The sequence below is a fragment of the Canis lupus genome, chromosome 11 (genome assembly GCF_048164855.1).
Source record: "Canis lupus baileyi chromosome 11, mCanLup2.hap1, whole genome shotgun sequence".
Lineage (NCBI taxonomy): Eukaryota > Metazoa > Chordata > Mammalia > Carnivora > Canidae > Canis > Canis lupus.
In genome coordinates this window covers 48,363,705-48,388,126 of record NC_132848.1, presented here as the reverse complement: position 1 = coordinate 48,388,126, position 24,422 = coordinate 48,363,705, and the positions used below count along the sequence as shown (strand labels likewise).

The following is a 24,422-nucleotide window of genomic DNA, read 5'->3' as shown; positions in this document are numbered from 1 at the left end:
ATCCCCAGAACACAAAGTGTTCACTCATCAGCTGCTCAGTCATCACTGGAGGCCTGGGATTGGGCGGGGGTGTGGGGGTGTGGGGATGGGGGTGGGGAGAGGACCAAGTTCAGGTGGGAAATGCAGTGGGGAAAGGGGACAAGGGAGGGAGGGCAGGCCCACTGTCTGTCCGTGGAGACCCAGGCAGTTAAACACTAAGCCCATACAGTAGCTAACTTCCAACACCCAGGATGGTCGTAGGTTTAGTTTGTATTCACATAAAGTCCAAGATGGGAGAGCTCCTGGGTGGCTCAGTGGTTGAGCTGAGCATCTGCCTTTGGCTCAGGGCGTGATCCCGGGGTCCTGGGATAGAGTCCCACATCGGGCTCCCTGTGGGGAGCCTGCTTCTCCCTCTGCCTGTGTCTCTGCCTCTCTTTCTGTGTCTCTCATGAATAAATAGATAAAATCTTTTTTTTAAAGTCCAAGATGGGTACTTGGATTGGCAGGCAGCCTTCCTCCAAGGGGAGATTTGGGCACCCAGGCTCCTTCTATCCTGGGGCTTTGCTACCTCCTAGGCCACGCACATGGTCATAGCAGCAGGGAAAAGAAAGGCGGATGAAACACATCTGCTTCTTAATGTCCTCAGCCCAGAAGAGAGACACATTGCTTCCACTCACACTCTACTGGTGACCCTTGATGACAAAGGAGATGGAGATGTAGCCCAGCTGGGTGCCCAGGAAGAGGAGGAAATGAGTGTGGTGACCAGCTACCCCAGCTTGGTCAAGAGGCCAGGGAGCACCCAGGCTCTGCTGGAATTTCCTCCAGACAGGAGGGAACCAGCCCTGGGGTAAGTAAGTTGAAGGAGCCAGGCTTGATCCCAGTACACTGGCTGACCGTTGGCAAGGGAGAGCCCTTACTGGGTGTCCTCTTAAGGGCAATGGAAACAGCCTGTAGCGGACGCCAACAGGAGAGCTGCCCTGAGTTCTTTAGGAGAGCAGGTTGTGAGGAGTTAGTGAGCAAAAACCCCTGTTCTGCACCTACCAAAGCATTTATGGGTTGGCAGAGAAAGAATGTTGTGAACTTTAATTGGGCAGCCCTAGTGAGGTGAAAGCCTCTCTGAGAAGGGACATATGAGCAAAGACACAAAGATGCTGAATCAGAAGGATACCTGTAGAAGGGAAGGGAACAGCAAGTGCAAAGGCCCTGTGGTAGGAACAGGCCCACTATATTCAGGACCTCACTGCAATAATCTGGGCCCGAGGTGATGGTGGTAACAATGAGTGGGAGCAAGGGGAGAAGTAGTTGGATTCTTGATCTATTTTGTATGTTTATCCCTCCTTACCTCACTTCCTTCCTTTTTTAGTTTTCTCGAAGGGACTCATGAAGACACACTGAGGTGTTTCCACATCTGTGCCCTTTTCTAGACGGTAAACCCTTTGAGGGCAAGGCCTGGGCCTGACTTCTCTCCTTACCCTCACACCTGGCACGGGAGGGCCCATTGCCAGTGCCTGGCAAACAAGTCTGTGGAGAGACTGCACGTCCTCCTGAGTCATCAGATTTCACGGGGCTGAGCCGAAGCCCTGCTTGTCAGCATATTGCTCACTGATGTGGAAAGCTTTCCTGTGGTCTAGACACTCCTGACTCCCATCTAAAGAGACCTTCTAAAGAAGGGCAGTGTGTCCGATGGAAGGAGATGGGGCTGCCGTGTCCTGAGCTCACAGGGCTACCAACTTCACAGGTTCTATTCAGTCCTGGATGTTCCCACGTGCTAATTTCCCAGGAGGCGACAGGACACGCAGATGGCTGTGCCCAGCAGGGATCCCGGGCCCCAAGCAGCAGGGCCCTGGGCTCCTACCATGCTGGGCTCAGCACTGCTCGCTCACTGGCTTGTGAGTGGGATCCCCAGTGACTTTTTTGGGGGGGAACGCCTTGAGCTTGGTTGTGGTGTGCTCTTTCCTCACGGCCCTGCAGCCTTCGTTTAAGCTGGGCCTTTCCGTGCAATCCCCCTGGCCGCCCCCACATTTGAACAGCAACTGGGGTACCACTGATCTTTACAACCCAGGCTCTGGATTTTGAGAGGGTCTTACATTCAACACATTGCTGCAGGCTTCCGGCTTTCTCCAGAGTCACGTTCTGAGAGTCATGTATTTCCTGTGCTCTCATGCCACAAATTAACTGCCTTTTCACTTTTCCCACAGGTTTCATATCTCATCCTGTGTGGCAGGGGATCATGGTGTAGCGGTTACAAAACGTGTGAACTCTGGAGTCACACAGACTTGAGTGGGCATCACAGCTTCTGCTCTTCCTTGCAAAGCCCTCTGAGCCTCAGTTTATTTGTCTGTAAAATGAGCACAGTCATAGTATCTACCCAGGAGCTCGGTGGTGAAGATTAATTGAGGTAGTGACATAATGCCTAGACCCACAATAAAGACAAGCTATTATTGTCCTTAATCATAACTCAAAATGAGGCGGCTGGAGCTCAGGGCTGGCGGGCGTCCCCTCCCTCCGGCTCTACATCTTGCTCCTACTCCTACCAGCCTCTTGGTCCAGTTCCACAGCAGGCCAGAGCAAAATGAGAAAGCCCTGCGTGTTCTGGGCCTTTGGGGGAATCTGTGAATAGCTGAATCCGTGAATGATGCCTCTGCAGGTGCCAGGGCCCGACAGCCCCACCCTCGCCCAGCGCCAGAGCTCTGCCTGCCAGACCCTTGTCAGCGGTTACAACCAACAACTGCCTCCCGCTGCCCGAGTTTTATCAAAAGCTCAGTTGAGAGAAATAAAGTTCATGGGGGTTATTTAAAGGCCATGCATTCCATCCATTCTTCCAGATGAGACTTATCCCTGAAGCGAGTCGGGCTCTCATGAAGCTGAGTTGCTCTTGGACCACATGATTTAGCTGCCACAAAATCTTTATTATGTCCCTCCCTTACGATGGGGCTTTATGGAAAATGACTGGAGGAGTCTGGCTGTCGCATTTATTTTGGGACGCTGCTGTTGCTAATACTTGCTGCCCCAGGCAGCGTTCTCTATAAGACCCAGAAGGAAATATATTTTAGGCTCCAGCTCCTGGCAAAGCTCCGCATCCTCAGAGCAATCAGTGGGCTTCTGACCTCTGGGCAACGGGACCCGTGAAACTAACTCCTGTTCTCATTTTCCTCGGGCTTCCAGGAAGCTCAGATTCAGGGCTCAGCCTTTACCCTCGCCGATCTCTTGACCTGTGACACAAGGCAGACGATTTCTTTCCAGATGCTGGTTTCTAACAGATGGGATTGTTAGGAGATATTATTATCATTTCGTATGCATGTTGTCAACTGCATCAGGGCTCTGGGGGGACCGGAGTGGGAGTTTCTATCCTGGAAAGCGGCCGAGGGAGACCTGGCCAGGGTGGGTGGGAGAAGCACCGGGGCGGACACGGAGGAGAGGAAGTGGCACAAGCTTGGCGGCTGGGGGACGCGTCCCTTCCTAGGCCACCGCGGAGGTGAGGGAGGTCCGGCCTCCCTGAACCGGAGGGTGTGAAGGGAGATTTTTCCAGGACTTTGAGAAGAGAACTGCAGTCATTGCTCAATTTGAACTTCTCCCTGCGGCCCCCTCTGGCTTTCTGGGTATTTCTGTGATGTTGTGAAACACCGAAATTTGCAGTGTCTTGTTTCTCTTCCTCTTCGCTCCCCACCCCAGGCCCTCCCACCGTCTTTTCCCTTTCCCTTCCTGGCCCCCTCCAGCGACCACTGCCCCCCATCCCTCCCATCCGTCCGTGGGCCCTGCTGTGTCTGCACTGCCAGAGCAAACAGAGGAGGCGAGGACTCTGGATCCCTGCAGGAAAGCGAACGCCAACGGAACGCTCTACTCCGAGCCACTCATTTAGGAACCAACGTGACTGCCATTTATCTGGTTTATGTTCCTGGGTCCTGTGCCGCTGCAGCTGGTGGCACATTCCCGAGCTGTCCTGGCCAGGCCCCCTCACCTGCCTGTCTGTCCATCTAGCTAGGGCAGGCTTCTCATTCTGCACTATTGATATCGGGGGCCAGATGCTTCTTTGCTGTGGGGCCTGTCCCGGGCTTTGTAGGGTAGTTTGCACCATCCTTGGCTTCCGCTCATCGTTTTTCAGGAGCACCCCCCACCCCATGACAATCCGAAAGGTCTCCAGACATCACCACATGTCCCTTAGTGGAGGTGGCAGGGCACCGTCCCCAGGTTGGGAACAGCTGTCCCTTTCCCCCTTGCTCATTGGTATCCTCCCTGGACAGAATCTTTTCTGGGGTACAGACCCAGTTTGTGTTTCTTCCTGCAGCTCTGGTCACCTCTCTTGGGGTCACCATCTCCTTCTGACTAGCAGAGGGCAGTCCTCGCGCATTGTGGATATCAGGCCCATGTTGGTTTGGTCTTGTGGGCCTTCTCTCTCTCTGCCAGCCGTCATCGTGCAGGTGGGGACTCGCAGGCACAGGGTGCACAATGCTAGCATGTGGCACAGGCAGGGCACAAGCGCAGGCCTCTGTCCCCAGCGCCCAGGCTCTGGACCCCTGACCTCCAGCGATACCCCTTCCCTCTAGATATGCCTCAGCCGGAAGGCAGACAAGATCAGGCTAAAGCCCAGGGAGGAGAGGGAGGTGGCCCGCTTGAGGTCACGCAGCATCGCCTGGATCACTTTGATGTGAGGCCAAGCGTCTTGGGAGTTGGATTTAGCCTTTATTCTGGTCTAGAAATGGCCAAGTGGTGTTGCTTAAATGTCTGACAGGAGCCCCCGACTCTGGTGAGTGGAGGAGGTGCAGGGAGGGCGCTTTGCTACCTCTGGGAAGGGGACTTGCAGGGCTCGCAGACTCCGAACGGGCGAATTCCTGGCTGCGGACCTCCTGTGCTGGGCCTCCGTGGGCAGCGGTGCCCTCCCTGCCCTGGGCGCTGGCGGAAGAGCGCTTCTTACCAGGCCCAGCGATGATTGATGAAGGAGGAACAGGGGGTACAATGGAGGGGCTTTGTTCCCTAAATGCCATTCACATGACTCTCTGACCTCAGGGCTCTTCCCCTTTCTCTTGTCTTTTTCTCCTTCACTGCGTTCAGCTCTGCTACAGTTTCCCTTCTCTGTTTTTCTTTTCTCAATCCACACAAAGCCCTCAGAGGGCTGGAGCGGCCCCCAGGCCTCCTGCCTCTTTCTGAGGTTGGTTTCCAGTTCCTGGACTGCGGTCCTGGGGTCGTGTGCCCTGGAGTGCGTGGGAGGCCTCGGGGGGCCTGGTGGGGAGCAGGCAGGCACGCCTGGCTTGGAGCCGCATCTTCAGTTTCTAGAAGCCTTGTCCGCAGCGACTCTACTCCGCTCAGTCAGAATCACCTGGATAAGCTTCCAAACAGACAGATAACCAGGCCCCACCCTGAGATTGTGATTTCGTGGTTCTGGAGTGCGGCCCGGGATGGACAGGATGTAAAATCTCTCCAGGTGATTCTGACGTGTGGCCAGGAGTGAAAGTCACTGTTTTATGAGGGCCGAGCGCCACACGGAGAACACGGAATGCTGTTTAGGGGAGCTGGGGCCCAGTCACACAACCCTCGGCCAGCCAAGTGTCCCAGGCAAAGCCCCTTCTCTCTTGGGCAGGAGCCCCTGAAGGAGAGATGACAGATCTGGGGAATTTGAGTCTTGAAAGGGGTTTGGAAAACCAGCCAATCCATTCCTTCTTTCTCTCTCTTTTTAAAAAAAGTATTAATTTATTCATGAGAGACACAGAGAGAGAGGGAGAGACATAGGCAAAGGGAGAAGCAGGCTCCATGCAGGGAGCCCGACGTGGGACTCGATCCAGGGACCCTGGGATCATGACCTGAGCCAAAGGCAGACGCTCAACCGCTGAGCCACCCAGGTGCCCCCAATCCATCCTTTCTTTCTATAAACATGAAGCCTGTGTGTGTGTACGTGTATATGGGGGTGTGTAAGTGGACTTCCCGGGGTCCCTCAGGGCCACAGGGTCAGGCCTGCGGGTCAGGCTTTGGGCTGTCTCCTCCTGCTGACTACACTGTGCTGGGCCCTTCAGGGAGTTCTCTCCAGATTAGTCTGCGGGGGAGACTGTGTCCCTGGGAGTAAGTACCAAGGGGTCTCCCCACTGTATACAGGGGGGAGGAGGCTGGCCTGCCAGATCCGGGGAAGGGGAAGCCAATGGCTCCAGCCAGGGGGTGTTGCTCGATTTGCAAGAGAACTTTTGCAGAGCTGCTGACTTTTTGCAGCTGTTTTACAGGCCCTATGGACTGAAAAGGGGAAGTTGGGCTGCATTTAGAAAGTTGTCCACAAAGAGGAATGGCGGGGGTGGGGGTGAGGAGAGTGGCTGGGTTGCAGAGCAGGAGGAGGAAGATGGGTGAGCCAGGAGAGATGCCAGCAGAGCCCTGAAGATGAGGGTTTGACTTGGGCCTACATTTGTCACTTTGGAAGCTCTTGGGGCTGGTGGGGGAGAGGTTGGGGGGCAGAGAGGGCTGTTGGGGGTAAAGAGAAGGGGACAGAAAAAGCAAAGAAAAGACGGGGGCAGGGAGAATGAGTTCCCAGTCCCAGAGTCTCCAGCTCTTTCTTGGATTGGAAACAAACACTGAGTGTGCTGGGAGCATGGCCAGTCCTGGCCCAAAGGCCCAAAGAGCGGTTTCCTCTAAAGGGGTGCAGGGACATGGTGAGAGGTGCAGAGACAGCAGGAGAGGCTTTGTCAAGTTGGCCCAGCCCCCATGCCGGGGGATGTTGAAGGAAGAACTCCCCACTCCCCCCAAGGTGTGCAGAGATCTCTCTGGCCCTAAGGCCAGGAATGAACCCCACCCCCTCCGGCCTGACCAGGGGCTCAGGCCCTTTGAAGCAGCAATAACAATCCGGCAGAAGGCTCCTAGCCCGGGGGTGGGGCTCCCAGGAGGGGCCCAGAGACCTGACTGAAGATATCCATTCCTGAGTTTTCTGCTCCTGCAAGTAGTTCCCACTGCCCCATCACAAGTGTCCTGCCCCAGGTCCCAGGGAGAAGAATGGAGCTTCTGGCGACCATTCTGGTCCCCCTCTCCCTGCCCCCACCAAGCCTGCTGTTCCCCCTCCGTCTCTGGCACCTGCAGGGTGCTATGCTCAGCTACCCCCACACTGAGCCTTGGCCATGGTGTGGGTGTGAGGATGGAGCAAGGGGGTCCGGGTGGAGGGATATCAACTGTGAGCTGAGTTCTCTTCACAGAAGGTCCTGCGCTCACTGGAAATGTGCTGAGCAAGCCTTCTCGTCCCAAGTGGCTCCACTCAGCAGAACCAGGAGGAGAGGACTCAGAAGCAGAGACTATCTGTCCTAACACTGACTGTGACACACTGGCCACAAAGATGGTGCCACCGTCTTCCTCAGAAACAGCAACCAGAGGGAGCTGCTCCGAGGACGGGCACACAGGGCAGCCGTTGAGGGCTGCCTAGGTCACTGGGTCCCCCTGGGGACACTCTGCTGCCTTGATGGTGAGCATCTGAGGCCAGAAATACAGCTCTCAAAGAGCCTGCTCAGTGGGCCCTTGGCACAGCAGGCAACTCGATTCAGCTCAACCAGACTCTGTGTTTATTGAGTGTTTAGTGAGTCTCTACTGAGCACCAAATTTGCGCCATCCACCACGCTAAGTGCTGGGGGTGTAGGAGAGTGCAAGCCGGACATAGTCCCTGGTATAGGTGCCGGAGGGCTTATGTGACTCTGTGTTCCTACCCCCCAGGGGGGGAACGGGAGGAGGCCAGGCCCTTCCCCCTGTGTCTCACTGGAGAGAAGAGACAAGATCCACTTACAGGAAACACTCAGAGAACCAGACACAGTTTAAATAGATACATTACTGGCTCTGCTAACCACACGTGGACATGGCCAGGTCCAGGCCGTGCACGACTGAAGAGCTCTGGGTGCACTCCCCAGGCAGCCCCACTGGGGCTGAGTCACTTTCCAAGCTCTACGGAAGGATGGAAGATTAGGGGGGCCTGACTTCTAACCTCGAAAAAAAAAAAAATCACATGAGTACGCTGGACTGGGAAGTCTGTATGGACTCAACCACCTTCCTTGGTTCCTTCTTTCCGTTGGCCAGCCTCTCTCTTTCTCCTTCTTCCATTTCACTCAGAGCTGGAAGCCTTCCATGGCAAATGGGTGGACGCCAGGTTTGGCTGAATGCTTACCGTTCACAAAGCACGGTGCTCGCTGCAGTAGGATTATAAACAACACAGGCCTTACCCTTTAAGGACTTTCAAACCGACTTGGGCTCATGAAATGCTGTAACAGAAGATAGTGAGAGCTGCTTGAGTGGGGGTAGGGGACTGCAGGAGAGTTGAGTCCCATCCCTGAGTACAGGATTTGGAATATCAATGCTGTGCTGTGTGTGCACGAGCCTGTGCGCACTCCCTGGTTTTTTAATCTCGAACTTCAGAGAAATTATAAGAATATTACAAGTAATTTCTGTCCGTCTTTTCTAAGGTTATTTACATCATCTGGAATCCTTTGAGAACAGGTTAGAGCCATTTTGCCCCTTTGCCTTAAATACTTCAGTGTGCATTTCAAGGGCATTGCTTGACATCATGCGGTTCCCTTATGGCTGAGCCTTCCTCTTATTTCCAGACACCATCGGATCACTCTAAACCCTAAATAAAACTTGCTTAATGGCAGACAGCTAGTCTGCTTTTCTGCTTGATGCCATGCTGGCAGTCTGGCCGTTGGGGGCTGCCTGGGTCACAGGGTCCCCCAGGGAGGCTCCCCTGGCGTCGGTAGCCGTGCCTGAGTCGGCCTGCAACCAGACAGCTAATCTGCCCCGTTAGAGCCCTGGCCAGGCCTTGGCTCAACTGCTCTCTTTCCCTTCACTTTGGTTTTGAATTTTCTGTACATTCTCCCACCCACAGATATGGATGTTGCATGATACTGGCTTTCTAGTGTCCAGCATGGCCTGATGGAAGCGGAGAGAACCTGGCTGGGCACTCACTCTCTCTGGGCCTTGGATGGCAGCCTGGGCTCCTCTGAAAGTACAGGGAGGCTTCCTTTCCCTCATTCGTGGGAGGAGGCTCTATGGCTTGGTCTGGCTCTCAGGCCAGTGGCCCCGCTCAGGACTGGCAGTCATCGGCCGAGGGAACATTTTCCAGAGTACAGCTGAGGGACAGAACGTCTCCACGAGATGGGCTGGGATGGGCAGGGCTCTGGAAAGGCCCCTGCTTGTTCTGGGAGGTGTTCAGGATGCTGAGGCTTTGGAAATCCATGGTGGCTGTTCATGACTGTTCCCAGCTTTGGAAGGCGGAATGAACGGGTGCCCGTTTCTTTAGGTTCACTGGCAAAGGTGAAACCCAGTGCTGCTGACCTGGGACCAGGCCCTCTGTGGGGCCTGGGGAGGGTACTGGGCGTTGAAGGGGAGCACGGTGTAAAGGGCCGGACTCCAGAGTCATGAGATGCTGTTCACGTCCAATGGGCCTTGGCTGGAGCTCCACCGGCACTGGCCTTGACACAAAACCAATGTGATCTCTGGACCTGCACTCAAGCGAGCCTCTGATGGAGCAGGTTGGAGAAACCCCAGTGAACCGGTGAAAACAGAACATGCTAGAGGCATTTAACTGGGTACATCAGCCCCACGCAAGGAGAGGCCAGGGAAAGGAGACACCAGGACGGGCCTGCACAGTCAAGACACGCTCCAGGGAGGAGGTGAAGCCTCCCTTTCCAGCCGCCTCTTCCTGCTGTTCTGCTTTTGCACACAAGCAGCACACCCAGTTCCAGCTCTGTTCTGTTATCGTGGGCAAGTCAGTTTACCTCCTTGGGCCCGTTTCCTCCTCTGTGAAATGGGAAGTGGGGCACTTGTACCATGGGGTGGGGGGTGGGGCGGTGCTGAGAGGGAATCCAACGTGGGTGGGCTTCAGGGGTGCGTGGAGACTTCACAAAATGAGCCCCAGCCCAGACTTTGAGAGCCTGCTTCTGCATAGGTTTTGTTTGTTTGTTTGTTTGGAATGAGCTCCTCCGGTGGTCCTTGGAGCAGAAGCCAGGTGCCTATGGGGTCTTCACATCCCGGGTCTCTAACTCGATTGACCCCAGGCTCCAGAGACCCAGACCCAGGCCTCCATTCCTTGAGTCGTCCTGCCGGTTGTCGGGGAAGGCCTGGCACGGGTGGGGGCACCCCGGCTTCCCACCCGGCCGCCCTGGGCCCTCCCACTCGGGAGCTGTGCCCTGCTCAGGGTGGCCTGAATGCAGCGCCTTCTCCTTGCCTAGGAAGCCTCAATGCACCCGTTACCATTGCCATGGCGCTCTCCTCCCGGGCCCCATGGAAATCACGAGGCTTTCTGAGGCCTTGTGCAGACTTCAGAAAGGCCCCGGCCCCGGCCCCGGCCCTGCCCCGGCCCCTGCCCTGCCCCGGCCCGGCCCGCGCCGCCTCTAATCCCGCTCGCTCGCCCGCTCGGCCGCGGAGACAGAGCCCCCTCTCTCCTCCGCCCGGCCGGCCGCTCGCTCTCCCACAGCGCTGACGTTTCTCGGCGGCCCAGCTGGCTGCAGTTTTCAGAAATAACAATATCCCCGGGGGGAGGAGCGGCGGGTGAATGGGCGCCTTTGTCCGGGGCCCGGTGAAGCCCGATTAATTATGCGCCGCGGAGCGCGGGCAGCGCGAGGCCCGGCCCCGGCGGCTGAAAGGCCCGGGCTTGGGAGCGCGCCCCGGCTCCGCGCCGCCGCACAAAGGGCCGAGAATCAGAAAACCGCCAATTACCCCGCATTTTGTGTTTGCCCTTGTCTCGCTGACACCGCGGACGGCCCTCCCCGGGCGGCTGCACTTTGAGGGTTTTCAGGCCCTTTCTCGGTTACCAGGGGCGACTGGGCAGCGGGCTGGGGGCTCGGGGAGCGCCGGAGGCTTGGGTGGGATCGTGGGCGCGGGGGGCGGGGGGGCGGGGGGCGCCCCTGGGGACCTGGGTCTCAAATGCAGGCGCTCAGGCCAGAGCTGCGGGCCGGAGAATGCGGATTCCCGGGCCCGCCCCAGAGGGCTCCCTGGCTCCGTCGCTCCGGGGTGCCCGCGGCATGCTTAACAGGCAGCCTGGATGGTTGTATTTTTTTTTTTTTTAAATGAAAGGAGAACAGGGAACTGCCCCCATCTTCCGCGTAAGGGTTCGTGCCTTTTGACAAACCTACACATCTGTGTAACCTACATCCTATGAAGCTACAGAGCAGTGCTATCATTCGAGAACGTTCCATGGATCCTCTCTCCAGCCTCCCCTCCCCACCCCCACTCCAGCACCCACCGCTGCCCACCCGCCCCGGCGGTGGGGGGGGGGGCGGCGGGGCAAGGGACCGCTGGCCTGACTTTTAGCATCACGTTCAGTTCCACCTGTTTAGAGACTGTGATAAGTGGAGTCATATGGCATTCACTCTTGTTTCTGACCTCTCTCGGCATAAATGTTTTTGACATCCGCCCATGTTGTGTGTATCAGTAGTTTGGTTTCTCTTTATTTATCTGTTCACCTGTTGATGGACACCTGGACCGCTTCCAGTTTGGAGTTGTTATAAATAAAGCTGCTATGATCATTTTGTACAAGTCAGGTCCCTCTTGTGGACATCTGTTTTATGTCTTTGGGGTAAATATCTAGGAGTGGAATTGCCGGGTCATAGGGAAGGTATTTAGCGTTAGTGGATACCACCAAACTGCTTTCTAAAGTGGGTGTACAATTTTGCATCCCCACCAACAAAGTAGGAGCGTCCCAGTTGGTCTCCAGTTGATCAGCACTTGGTGTTGCCTGTTTCACTTGAGCCATTCCAGTGAGTGTGAGGTGATAGCTCGAGCTCATTGTTGTTTTCAGGCCAGGTGATTTTAATTACTGATCTCCAATGACCACACTTGGGATGAACTCCTGTCTGGTCCAAGTCTTGCACTTGCCTGTAAGTTCCAGTGTGGTAAATGACCTCCCCAAAGCCCATAGCCAGAGACCAGATGATTACCCAGGACTCCTAACTACCAAACAAGGGCTCTCTCCTTGATATGATGCTGCCTTCTTGGCTTACACCTGGTGGGCCAGGGTACATGTGCTGCTGTGTGTGTGTGTGTGTGCGTGTGCGTGTGTGTGTGTGTGTGAGAGAGAGAGAGAGAGAGAGAGAGGGAGGGAGGGAGAGAGTGGATCTTGCTTTGCCCAGGACCATTCAGAATGGACCTGGAAGGGCATCTCTTTTCCTTTTTTTTTTTTTTTTTTTTTGAGGTTTACTTATTTTTTAGTAATCTCTATACCCAATGTGGGGATTGAACTCACAATCCTGAGATAAAGAGTCTTATGCTCCTCTGAACCCCCAGGTGCCCCTGGACCCAAGCAGTAGCATCAATGGGACTCTGGAGTCAATAGATTGGGCTTGGCTAGGTAGGTGTGGACACATGCACACATAGTGACAAAGGTAGAAACTGGTTTCTGGCTATCCTTGACACTTACTTCCAGGGCACAGAGCAATCCCAAGAGTCCCTTTGCTTCAGCCACCCATAGAGAGTCTTAGATGTTTTCTTTTTCTTTTTCTTTTTTTTTTTTTTTTTGAAGCTTAGATGTTTTCTGATCAAGCACAGATGAGGTGTTGGGTGATGGGACTGAGGAGGGAGGAGTCTTGGGCCTCCAAAATCACCTTTGCCTGTAAGCGTTTTCCTAAGTGTGGTATTTATTTATTTATTTATTTACTTACTTACTTATTTATTTATATTTTTTGATTTTTTTTTCTAGGTGTGGTTTTTAAGACCCTCTGGAACCTGGCCTTATAGCCTTGTATCTGGCTGCCTCCATTTTTTTTTTTATTTTATTTATTTATGATAGTCACAGAGAGAGAAAGAGAGAGAGGCAGAGACATAGGCAGAGGGAGAAGCAGGCTCCATGCACCGGGAGCCCGACGTGGGATTCGATCCCGGGTCTCCAGGATCGCGCCCTGGGCCAAAGGCAGGCGCCAAACCGCTGCGCCACCCAGGGATCCCCTGCCTCCATTTTATATACTATACTCCAGTGATCTTAGATGCCTATCCATCCACCATTGTCCCTCCATCTTATCAATACATACCATGGTGATTGTATTCTCCAAAGGTGGCTGCACCAAAATATATATCCCATCCCATGTGCTCTTTTTTTTTATTAGATTTTATTTATTTATTCATGAGACACACACACACACACACACACACACACACACACACAGAAAGAGAGGCAGAGACACAGGCAGAGGGAGAAGCAGGCTCCATGCAGGGAGCCCGATGTGGGACTTGATCTTGGGACTTCAGGATCACGCCCTGGGTGTGAAGGCAGATGCTTAACCGCTGAGCAGAGGGGTCTGAGCTAACCCAGGCGTTGCCCATGTGCTCTCCTTGCAATGTGATTGACTTTCCTCCGGCTGAGCAGAGGGGTCTGATTCCTCTCATTGAACCTGGGCCAGGAGGTTGTGACTGCTCTGGCCAATAGAATTTAGCAGAAGAAATAATTTAAGACAAGTCATATAACTTCCACCTGGCTCTCTCTCTTTTTTGGGTTGCTCATCCTGGGAACCCAGCCACCATGCTGTAAGAAGCCCAAACCAGCCCACCTGGAGAGACCAATGGGGAAAACCGCATGGAGAAGTACTGGGGACCCAACCTCCAGTCAGCATCAGCCACCAGATTTGTGAGTGAATGAGCCTTCAGTGATTCCAAAGCCCAGCCGTGGATGCTTCCAGAGGAGGCCCCAGACAACACGGGGCAGAGACAAGCTCTTCCTGCTGTGCCCTGTCCGGATTCCTGACCGGGAGAATCTGCAAACATAATAAATGGCTGTTTGATGTGCAGCCACAATAACTGGAATGCTTGCAGTACTGGTATTCCTTGTACCCACTCAATCTAATTTCATAATCCCCTTGCCCTGCTTCCAGTTCTCAATTGACCTCTTTGGTTTCAGGGGCAGCTTGGATGTCAGGAGCACCCCCAGCCTCCCTCTGAGCTGCGCTGGGATTTCCTCCTTGGCACCTCAAGTATCTGCTCATCTTTGCCTTCTCCACACTGTCCTATGACTTCATGTCTGGTGTTTGCATCCCCCATAAAAGGCTCCCTGAGAGCTAGAACAGCATATGTTTTCTCTCTGGACTTGTAAGGGCCTGGCACCTAAGTGTTTGCTGAGAGATGGCATGTCCCTAAAACAGAGGGAGCAGAGCCTGAATTAAGGAAGTCACTATTCTGCTTCCCACTCCCTGCCCTCATTTCTTTAGGGCCGGGCCTTAAGCAAGAGAGACAAAAAGGACAAGAGACAGTCCTTTCCGTCCAGAGGATTTCGGTTTATTGTTTGATTGATTGATTGATTTCGGTTTAATTAGCAAGATAGTAATAGAAAGACTAGAACAGACCAGTGTATGATTAAATGAGATTCACAGTCCCCAGAATGGGGAGAGGCCTGCATATGGAATGGGGTGGTCAGGGCAGGCATCCTGGAGGGGGCAAGGACTTGGCTGTAAGAGCAGAGCTCTGAAACAAGTCTTCCTTTGATAGAACTCCCAGCCTGGTTTCCCCACCTCCGCTCACCGGGGCCCCAGCTAAAGTGGGATGTGTGTGTGTGTGTGTGTGTGTGTGTGTGTACATGTGGGCACACATGTATGGTTATGGAGGCTCATCGACACGTCTCTCTCCTGGGATAGTGTCTCGAGGACAAGTCTGGTCCTAACCATCTTCTCAATTTGCTCCTCTTTCCTCCCCCTCACCAGAGGAATGGGATAAGGCAAATGGGGTGGACGCACAGGCAACCAGATGTATACCCGACGCTACGGGTGGACCTTAAAAGTGTAGTGCTGACTGAGAAAGCGAGAAGCAGAATAAAATCTACGGCACCACGTCATTTATGTGAACTAAAAACACACAGTGCCTGCTGGTGGCAGCCGTAGAGCTGTGGACTTGGTGGCTGTGGCCGCTGGGCTGGGCTCGGCGGAGGCTGGGGAGCTGAGCTGGAGTCACAGCCAGTGCGGCCGGAGAGGCTGGGCTGACCACCGCAGCAGCAGGATTTGCAGGCTGTTGTGTTTTGCAAGCCATGGGGCATGTGGAGCCTCGAGAAAACATGTTTCTCAACATCTGCTAAAATCTACCTTCAGTGGTGGCTATTCCAGAGGTGGGTTTGAACCCTACATCACAAGACGGGAAGCAGCATTAGTACCGAGCACAAGCCCTGCTGGCAATAAAGGAAAAATGAGATGCTCCTTGACAAATGATGCTTTTAAATCACCCAGACAAGGGAGGATCTCTTTAGATCTCAGCCCAGATCAATAAAGCTAATGATTTACTAGAAGGTCAAGCTAAAAAATGAAGTAAATGTATGATGAATTCTGAGTTCTTGTTAGTTTATGTATATGTATATAAATAAAGTGCCTCAAAGCTAAAAACAAAAACAAAAACCCTAAACTAAAAATACATGTACATAGAACGACAATGTACATTTTAGAGGGACACATATAAACATATTAATGTGGTTGCCTTTAGGAGTGGGGGACACTGGGGTAGTGAAGGAGCATCATAGGGATAAAATAAAACAAGAGACGGCCTTTGTGCAGAAGGAACAGGGATGGGAGTGTGCCATTGAGAGAATGATTGGCTCAACTTGTGCACCTGAGGTCCAGCTAGAATGAAAAGTCAAAGCCAAAATCACTCTAGGAAATGATACTCCCAACTTTAGGATGGCACTCACATCTTCATGGGCAGGAGGGAGCAGGACTATGGGCAGGGATTTAGCTGTAGCTGAAATGTTTTATTTCTTTAAAAGAAAAAGAAATCTGAAGAAAATGGCAATCTGTTAACATCTGTTGAACTGGGGCACCTGGGTGGCTCGGTGGTTGAGCATCTGCCTTTGGCTCGAGTCATGATCCCAGGGTCCAGGACTCCAGGAATCGAGCCCCGCATCGGGCTCCCTGTAAGTAGCCTGCATCTCCCTCTGCTTATGTCTCTGCCTCTCTCTGTGTTTCTCTCATAAATAAATAAATAAAATATTTTTAAAAAAATCTGTTGAACCTGGGGAATGGCCATGTGGGTTTCTGTTCAATTATAATCGTTTTTTGTTTGTTTGTTTGTTTTTTAAGTAAGTTTAACACGCAAGGTGGGGCTTAAACTCATGACCTCAAGATCAAGATTCATGTGCTCTATCCACTGAGCCAGCCAGTGCCACTCCGTTTTATTATTTATGCCATTGCCTGCTATGTACAGAGTGAACAGCCACAGGAAACTTTTTTCTGAATGGTTGAATTGATCAGCTATTGACCTTCTTGGGGATGGCAGATACTAGGTGGTCATTATACAGAACTGCTACAAGTGACCCCTCCAAGGGGAGGGGTTAGGGCCTGGGCTCTGGGAACCCCCTTATATAGTGAGGAGTTCAGCAACTCAATCTATGGTATAGACTATACTGGATGACTCTTCCCATCCCTGGCCACAGCTGATAGGTATGGAGGGAATATCTGAATCAAGCTGATTCAATCAGATTCTCTCTGTCAAGATTCTGGGATTTTTTTTTTAAAAGATATTTAGTTTGAGGCTTTTTAAAAAATTTTTATTTATTTATGATAGTCACACACACAGAGAGAGAGAGAGAGAGGCAGAGACACAGGCAGAGGGAGAAGCAGGCTCCATGCACCGGGAGCCTGACGTGGGATTTGATTCTGGGTCTCCAGGATTGCGCCCTGGGCCAAAGGCAGGCGCTAAACCGCTGCGCCACCCAGGGATCCCAAGATTCTGGGATTTTGAACCAAGAGGCAGAGACTGGTAGATGTGGAAATGGGGCTGCTTTCATGGAAGTGTTCTAAGGAGGGGGTTCATGGATTCTAGAACCTCTTAGGTCCTTGGAACTGTCCTGCCTCTGGCCTGTCCTGAGGCTGAGGTCTTCAATCCCTTCTTGAAATTTAATAAATTTATTATTGTTTGCCAGGGTTGATTTCTATTACTTGTCCTGTGGAGTAGGTTAATATAATATCTTATTATATCTTCCAGCTGTCCCCTAGTGCTGCTTTTAATACATATGGTACCTTTATTCAGTTAGGAAAAGGTGTCCCTCTGGACAGACAAATTAGAAAAAGCTGTTTTTTCCTCCAGGAAGATACAGTCCCTCACCAGGATGAAATGTTTGGCCAGTGGAATGTGGGGCTGGTTTCAAGGGCCACCATTTGTATACTGGCTGATTTGTCCTCTGCACCAAGGTGTCATTCAGACTATGAAGCAAGCACTTATGTCAGATAAGATTTATTAGAAATGTTGGTGTATCATACAAGCCCTATTTAGGACTTTAATGCTCATGACCACAAATATATAATTTTTAATCTTTGTGTGTTGAAATCTGTAGAAAGTCAAGCCTTGGGGTGCCTGGGTGGCTCAGTTGGTTAAGCATCTGCCTTCATCTGCCCCCATGATCCTGGGGTCCTAGGACAGAGCCCGAATTGGGCTCCCTGCTGAGCAGGGTGCCTGCTATCTCTCCCTCTTCCCCTCCCTGCTTCTTGTGCTCTTTCTCACTATCTCTCTCTCTCAAATAAATAAATAAATAAATAAATAAATAAATAAATAAATAAAATAAGTTAAAAAAAAAAAAAAAAAGAAAGTCAGGCTTTAAGGGAAATTTAGGAAAATACCATGGCCTGGTAAAGTCAACAGAAGCCTCATCCCTGGTGAGTAATCTTCAGGCTTTCCACCAAACAGCCTGGCAGACATTCTTAAAATGTCAAGCAACACTTCTCCTTCTTCTGTGGGAACACACCTAGCAAGATCCAGGGCACAAGAGCAAGTGAGGTGTCTTGAGCTGTGGCAAGAGTGACATGGAAATCACACCAAAGCATTGGTGGCCATGGGGAAGCAAGCGATTTGAGGAAGGAGAAAATGCTTTCAGAAGAGGCTGCTCTAGCTCTGATTCATTCATTCATTTTATATCCAGCAGCCCCTGCATCTACTATGAGTCCCACTACCTCTCTGAGAGCAAGTCGAGTATAGAAAAGCAAATCAAGAGCTTTCCCAGGACAGAAGGCACCCCCCCACCTGGAGCCTGTACCATTGGTGCCATGTCTACAAGTATAGCAGGCAGTGTAGACTAGCAGTTAAGGATATGAGTCTGGAATCAAAATGCCTGGGTTCAAACCTCAACTCTGTCACTTTCCAGCTGTGTGACTTTAGATATGTTACTCAACCTCTTGATGTTGGTTTCAAAACATGTCCACAATCCTTTGATTCTCTTCCCCTCACTCCAGTCACTGGAGTCTCTGTCCCTGGCCCTTGAACCTGGGTAGAGATTTGAGAGTGCCTAGGCAAAGAGACTGCAGCAAAAGTGACATGTGTAATTGTCAGGGCTGGAGTAGATAAGACCACATAGCTTCTAATGGCTCCTTTTGGGACACTCATGCTGGGAGCCTTCAGTGGCCATAAAAGAAATCTAGCCACCCCGAGATTGCTTGTAGAGAGATTTCATTCACATCCTAGAGGATGCTCTAGGAGCCCCAGAAGTGCTTGAAAACTCACGGAGAGGTCTTGAGTGAGAATGGCCTGGATTATTTCCAGTCAACTTCCCAGTTCATGAGCAAAATAAAAGTTTTGTTGTTAGTTTGAGGCCATTGTTTTGAGATGATTTGTTACCATGCAAAAGACAGTTAATCCAGGCTTTTCATTCCCTGGAAATGGGTAGCTGCCATAAGAGAACCTAAATCTGTGGCTTCAGATGGGGAGGTGGGCAGAAGTTGTAAGGGTTTTGAAGATATTGGAAGGGGAAGCCTGATGGCCCCTGAAGAGGCTGCAGGTGAGGAAGACGTTTTTTGTTTTTGTCAACGGTTATAGAAGGATAATTTTTTTTTTTTTTTGCATTCTGACAGATGACAAAGTTGGAAATGAGCAACAAAAGAAATAGGAAGATGTTGGAAGCTGGAGCCAAGATGAATTAAAGAGGAAATTTTAGGGGCACCAGGGTGGCTCAGTCGGTTGAGAATCGAACTCTTGATTTTGGCTCAGGTCGTGATCTCTGAGTCGTGAGATCAGGCCCCACACTGGGCTCATTCACTGGGTGTGGAGTCTGCTTAAAATTCTCTGTCTCCCTCTCCCTCTGCTCCTCCCCCCACTTGTGCTCACACATATATGCTCTTTCTCTCTAAAAAAAAAAAAAAAAAAAAAAAAAAATTTTTTTTTTAAAAAGGAAAGTTTAATTTTCAAGCAAAATTGTATAGAAAATGTTTAAAAGCCAGGGATTTTCTGGGTTTGAAAGTAAATATAGTTTCTCATTCTCAAGCCTCCCTAAAGGTGAAAGATTCCCAAAGTCTGAAAGAGTCTCAAGACAAAGATAAAATCCAAGGTGGACCTATGAGACCTTTTGCTAAAACCTCAGAAAGATCAAATGCTTCATAAATCTTTCAGATGGAGAAAGGTCCCCTGAGTATTTCAAGAGCATGCCTCACAGATACTGTTTATTAAATAACTGGGCTTCTAAGAATCTTGAGGGGATTGTACCTCAACAGCTTCACCAAAGGCTCAAGGTCGAGAAGAGCTGATCTTTTTTTTTTTTTTTTTTAAGATTTTATTTATTTATTCATGAGAGACACAGAGAGAGAAAGAGAGAGGCAGAGACACAGGCAGAGGGAGAAGCAGGCCCCATGCAGGGAGCCTGACGTGGGACTCGATCCTAGGACTCCAGGATCACGTCCTGGGCCAAGGCAGGCGCCAAACCGGAGAGCCACCCAGGGATCCCAAGAAGAGCTGATCTTAATGAGGGTTGTAGCACAGCTTTTGGTTAATGGAGTGAAGCTCAGTAGGGTCCATAGGAAACCTACAAAGTATTAAATAGAATTGTATTATCAGAAGCATCATCAGTTGATCCTGAAAGGTACCGAGTAGAACAAAATGAAAAAAGCTCCATAATATTTTTGGACTTTGGGCCCCCAAGAAGGAAGCAAGCTGAGAAAGCTACTCAGTTGTAAACATCAGCAGGTGTTTATAGTGAAAAAGGGTGATTCAGAAAGTGGAACTGAGAGCCCAGAGACAGAGCCAAGAGCCATTGGGAAATATTCCCAGAACCCTAACCAAGAAATGGGCAATATGTACCTGTCTGGATTTCACAATGACTATAGTCCAGTGACTGCTGTGAGCCTCCCTCAAGACGTTTGAATGGACATGTTTATAGTGATTATCCTGAGCCCTGTCCCCTCATTGTGTGTTGGTTGTGTGTGTGGAACAGATAACTTTTCTCTTAGCTCACAAGTCTTTATTTTTTAAATTAAAAAAAAAAAAGGATTTTATCTATTTATTCGTGAGAGACACACACACACACAGAGGCAGAGACACAGGCAGAGGGAGAAGCAGTTTCCATACGGGGGGGGGGGGGGGGGGGCTGACATGGGACTTGATCCCGGGTCTTCAGGATGAGGCCCTGGGCCGAAGGTGGCGCTAAACCGCTGAGCCACCCGGGCTGCCCCAGTTCACAAGTCTTTAAATAGAAAGAATAGTGCTCAAGCAACTGTATCTGAGAAATTGCATTGGAAGAGCCTCTTCCATAACTGGTTTAGATGATGGGATCCCAGCCCTCCCCCTTAAACCTGATGCCATAATAGATGGGACTTTTGGGGATTGTTGGAAGGGAGTGAGCGTATTTTGCATGTGAGAAAAATGAAGATAATTTATGTCCGGAGGATATAGTGTGCTGGTTTTAAACATGGATCAAATTTGTTGACATATTTCCTATCAAGACATAGAATGGATGTCTTCCCTTCCGTACTTGGGTAAGCCTTTGTAACAGCCTTAACGAACAGAGTATCATAGAAATAACGTTACATGACTTCCAAGGCTGGGTTAGAAAAGGTGACACAGCTTCTCTCTTGTTGTCCCTCAGGACATATGCCTTAAGATCCCTGAGTTCTTGGAGGAAGGAGTCTGGCTACAATGAAGCTGCCATTTTGCAGAATTCATGTGGAGAGGCCATATAGAGATACAGATGCCTAAGGAACCCCAACTCTTCTGGCCTCACTTGTTTGAGTCCTCCTAGACCAGGTGCCGGATATTTGAGTGACAAAGAATTTACCTCAGTCACAGCCTGACTGTAGCTTCAGGAGACCCCAAGCTTGGGGTCAGGTATGTAGTAAACTCTATCTATCTATCTATCTATCTATCTATCTATCTATCTATCTATCATCTATCTATCATCTATCTATCATTTATTTAAAGATTTTATTTTTTTAAGTAATCTCAACTTGACGCTCAAATCCACAACCCTGAGATCAAGAATTGCATGCTCCACTGACTGAGGCAGCCAGGCACTGTTTTAAAAAGATTTTATTTTATTTATTTGAGAGAGAGACAGAGAGACAGAGAGAGTCAGAGAGAGCATGAGCTGGGGCAAAGGGAGAGGGAGAAGCAGACTCCCTGCTGAGCAGAAAGCCCAATGTGGGGCTCGATCCCAGAACCCCAAGACCATGACCTGAGCCGAAGGCAGCCACCCAGGTGCCCCTCGTAAACTTTTTGAATGTTACTTATCCTTCACGGAGCTTCTCAGTGACATTTAGTTTAAGTATACTCTATTCAAGAAGGAACTGTGTGCTTGACAGAGAATATTTGTTGAATACATGATAAAGGAAAAAGAACTTTTTTGGTAGTAGCCAGTCTTCAACGATGGCACCGAGAAAGCACGCCTCCTGCCACTTGTTCCCTTGCAGACTGCCCTTCCACATTGAATCTGGTCTGGGACTGTAACTCAACCGACAGAATATGGCCAAAGTGAGGCTGTGCCAGTGCAGGCCTGAGCTTTCCTAAGGCTTACGGGCTTCCACTTTTGCACTTTGGGGAGCCCTGAGCTGTCATGTGAGAAGCAAGATATCCTGCTGGAGAAATCCACATGGAGAGAAGACTGGAAAGGCCACCCAGAGAAGGAGAGACTCTGAGAGCACATGGAGAGAGAGGGAATGCCAGCAGCCCTCCAGCCCCGCTCAGTCTTCCGAGGTCCTTGCCCTGGTGCCGCCAAGAGAATCTGCCTTCTTGACTCAGCCAGCCCAGGCAAGCTCCCAGATGACTGCAGTCCCATCTGCGTCTGTCTATGACAGCGTGAGAGGCCCCCAGTGAAATCAGTAGAAGATCCAGTCAACTTATATACAGTCATGAGAGATAATCAGTGTTTATTGTGCATTTTAAGCCACTAGGTTAGGGTGGTTTGTTATATAGCGATAGATAACCAGAAAGTACCCGCTCAGGGTAGTATCTGGCATATAGTAGCTACTCAATAAATATTGACTGGCTAAATAAATGAACCTCTTCATTCTTTTCCTCCTCTTGGGCCTGGTGCTCTGAGTGCCCTTCCGCCGCTGTTCACCCCTCTGTGTTACCTATATCCTCATGCACTAGGAGGACTGAAGTAAAATGGGGCTCCCGTTTGGGCAACGGAGTGCACAGAAGCTTGAAACCAGTTTCCTTTGTGAGGACATTCCAGGCCATGGGTTTCTAAGGCAATGCTTCCCCACTTCTTGGTGTAATAGGAGCAGGTCTCCTTACTTTTGTAAAGAGAAAAGAGAGGAGGGAGTGGCCTCTGGGTTTGGGTTCCAGCTTCTCTGTGTCCTGACTATGGAAATGAACTGCTGATTTAACTAACTTTCTTACCAGCAAAATGGACTCAAGACCAAGGCCTCGGTGCAAAAAGTCAACATGCCATCTAGTCATTCAGGGCCTGGAGCATGGTAGGTGCCATGGGGCTGCTAACATGTCCACCCCCTGGGGATCTCACGGATGTGACACTGTGGGCAAGGGCACATACTCTTTGTGATTTTATTTAAATGAAATCCAAATATGAGCAAATCTTGCTGGTGGGAGAAATTTCTGAGTGACTACCTTTGAGGGGGACGGCTATTGAGGGAATCTGCTGGAGTATTCCAAAAGCTCTGTGTTTTGATTCAGGCGGTATATACATACATAGAGGATTCATCGAGCTGCACCGCTAAGATTAACATGCTTTGCTGTACATGTGTTACATCTCAACAAAGAAGTTGAAAAAATGTTAGTGTCACCTCCCTTCCTGCAGGAGCAATCTTTAGGAACTCCCTAACTCCCAGGACTTTTACTCCCCTTGGGACCATCTGTCCTTCCCTCCTCACCCCGATTCCACCCTGACAGCAGCCTTGGATAACGCAGGAGGTGGTGAGCACTGCCATGCTTGGCCTAGGGCTGATTCCAGGATGGGGCTGGGCTGGTGACTGCTAACCTTCTGCTCTGGAGAGAACAGAGTGGCTGGGCTGTGGGGTCCTAGGTGCCGTCGGGGGCTGCTGAGTGGGAAGGGGTTCCTTCCATCCTCTGCAAAGAATCTGGGACTTTGGGTTTTCAGAAAAAGTGAGCAAGAGGAGCACATCCTTGACACGATGGGTCTGGTTCCTGGAAGGAGAGGGGGAGGGGGTCAGTGCCGAGGGCATCTGAGCTGGGCCGAAATAGAGAGCTTGTTCTGCTCACAAGCCTGCTATTTGAGGGCCTGGAGCCATGACGTCCCTCTCAGTTTCCATTCTCTGTGCCGCAGCTGCTGGTTACGTGGTTCATTCAAAATGCTTTGCAGGAAGCAGCAGGCTCCACATTCCAGGGCTTTTAGTCATTTTTTCTCTCAGAGCTCTGGGGCTGGGATTAGAACGTTCTTCAAACCACACTGTCCTCGGCTGGAATCCCAAGAGGAAGTGGGTGGGTCCCTGGGGGATGAGAACACAGGCCCAAATTCAGGGGCAGGATGAAAAAAGATTAAAGCCAGCACAAGTAAACTCCTAGAGAGATCACCGAGACGAGGCCCCGGGTTTGGTGAGGGCTGGAAGCCTGTGGGTGGTGGTGACTCTTGACCAGGGCAAGGGGGACGCAGAGTTTCTGGTGCGTGCGTGCGAGATAGAACAGAATTGGCAGTGGCATTTCATTCTGAGGGTCCCACATGCTCAGCCCCTCGCTTTGATCACCGCCCTTGGGCTGAGGGAGAGTAGGACTTGGGGCCTCATTTGCTGCAGCGGGGAGTGTTTGGGTTTGGGGCAGGGAAAGCTGCACTTAGCAAGTGAACCCTACAGATACTTGAACCCAGAAAAACTGCAATAAATGTTTGCTGAGCATCTGCTATGCCTCTGGTGTTGGGCTGGGCATTGAAAATGCAAAGGCTATAACACATACTCCCTCCTGCCTTTGTAATAGGGCCTGGGAAATAGAGCTTGGAAGGTACCCACTGGGATGAGGGAGAGAGAGCAGATTTAGGAGCTGTGGAGTGGTAGGCAGCAGATTCTGGTGGGCAGAGAGGAGGCAAGTGTAGATGCCACCATAGATCATGCGGATGGAAGAGAGGGGCAGCAATGAGAAGGGAAAGGCCGAGCCCAGGCACAGGGTGGATGAAGGGAGAGAAGGGAGGAGGTGATGGACACCAGCCAAGTCCCAGGGATCCTGAAGCAGGAATCCCTCCTCAGATCTGGAAAAGCCCCAGAGGCTGGCTTAAGAGGAGGAGGGGGAAGGGCCACCCAGTCCAGTGCCACCTTTCCTCTGAGCCCTGGGGGCAGAAGAAAGGAAACCCTGACCTAAGAGTCTCATCCAGCACT

At 51.2% G+C, this 24,422-nt stretch overlaps 1 long non-coding RNA gene and 1 pseudogene across 1 annotated transcript; both read left to right on the top strand.

The window, feature by feature from the left end:
• The first annotated feature begins 8,886 nt into the window (after positions 1 to 8,886).
• On the top strand, positions 8,887 to 13,713 carry LOC140600129 (uncharacterized). Its single transcript, XR_012003309.1, has 2 exons — positions 8,887 to 9,688; positions 13,428 to 13,713. It is a non-coding gene; the product is annotated as an uncharacterized lncRNA (long non-coding RNA).
• LOC140642207 (mitochondrial import inner membrane translocase subunit TIM14 pseudogene) lies at positions 13,713 to 15,196 on the top strand (annotated as a pseudogene).
• The last annotated feature ends 9,226 nt before the right edge of the window (positions 15,197 to 24,422 follow it).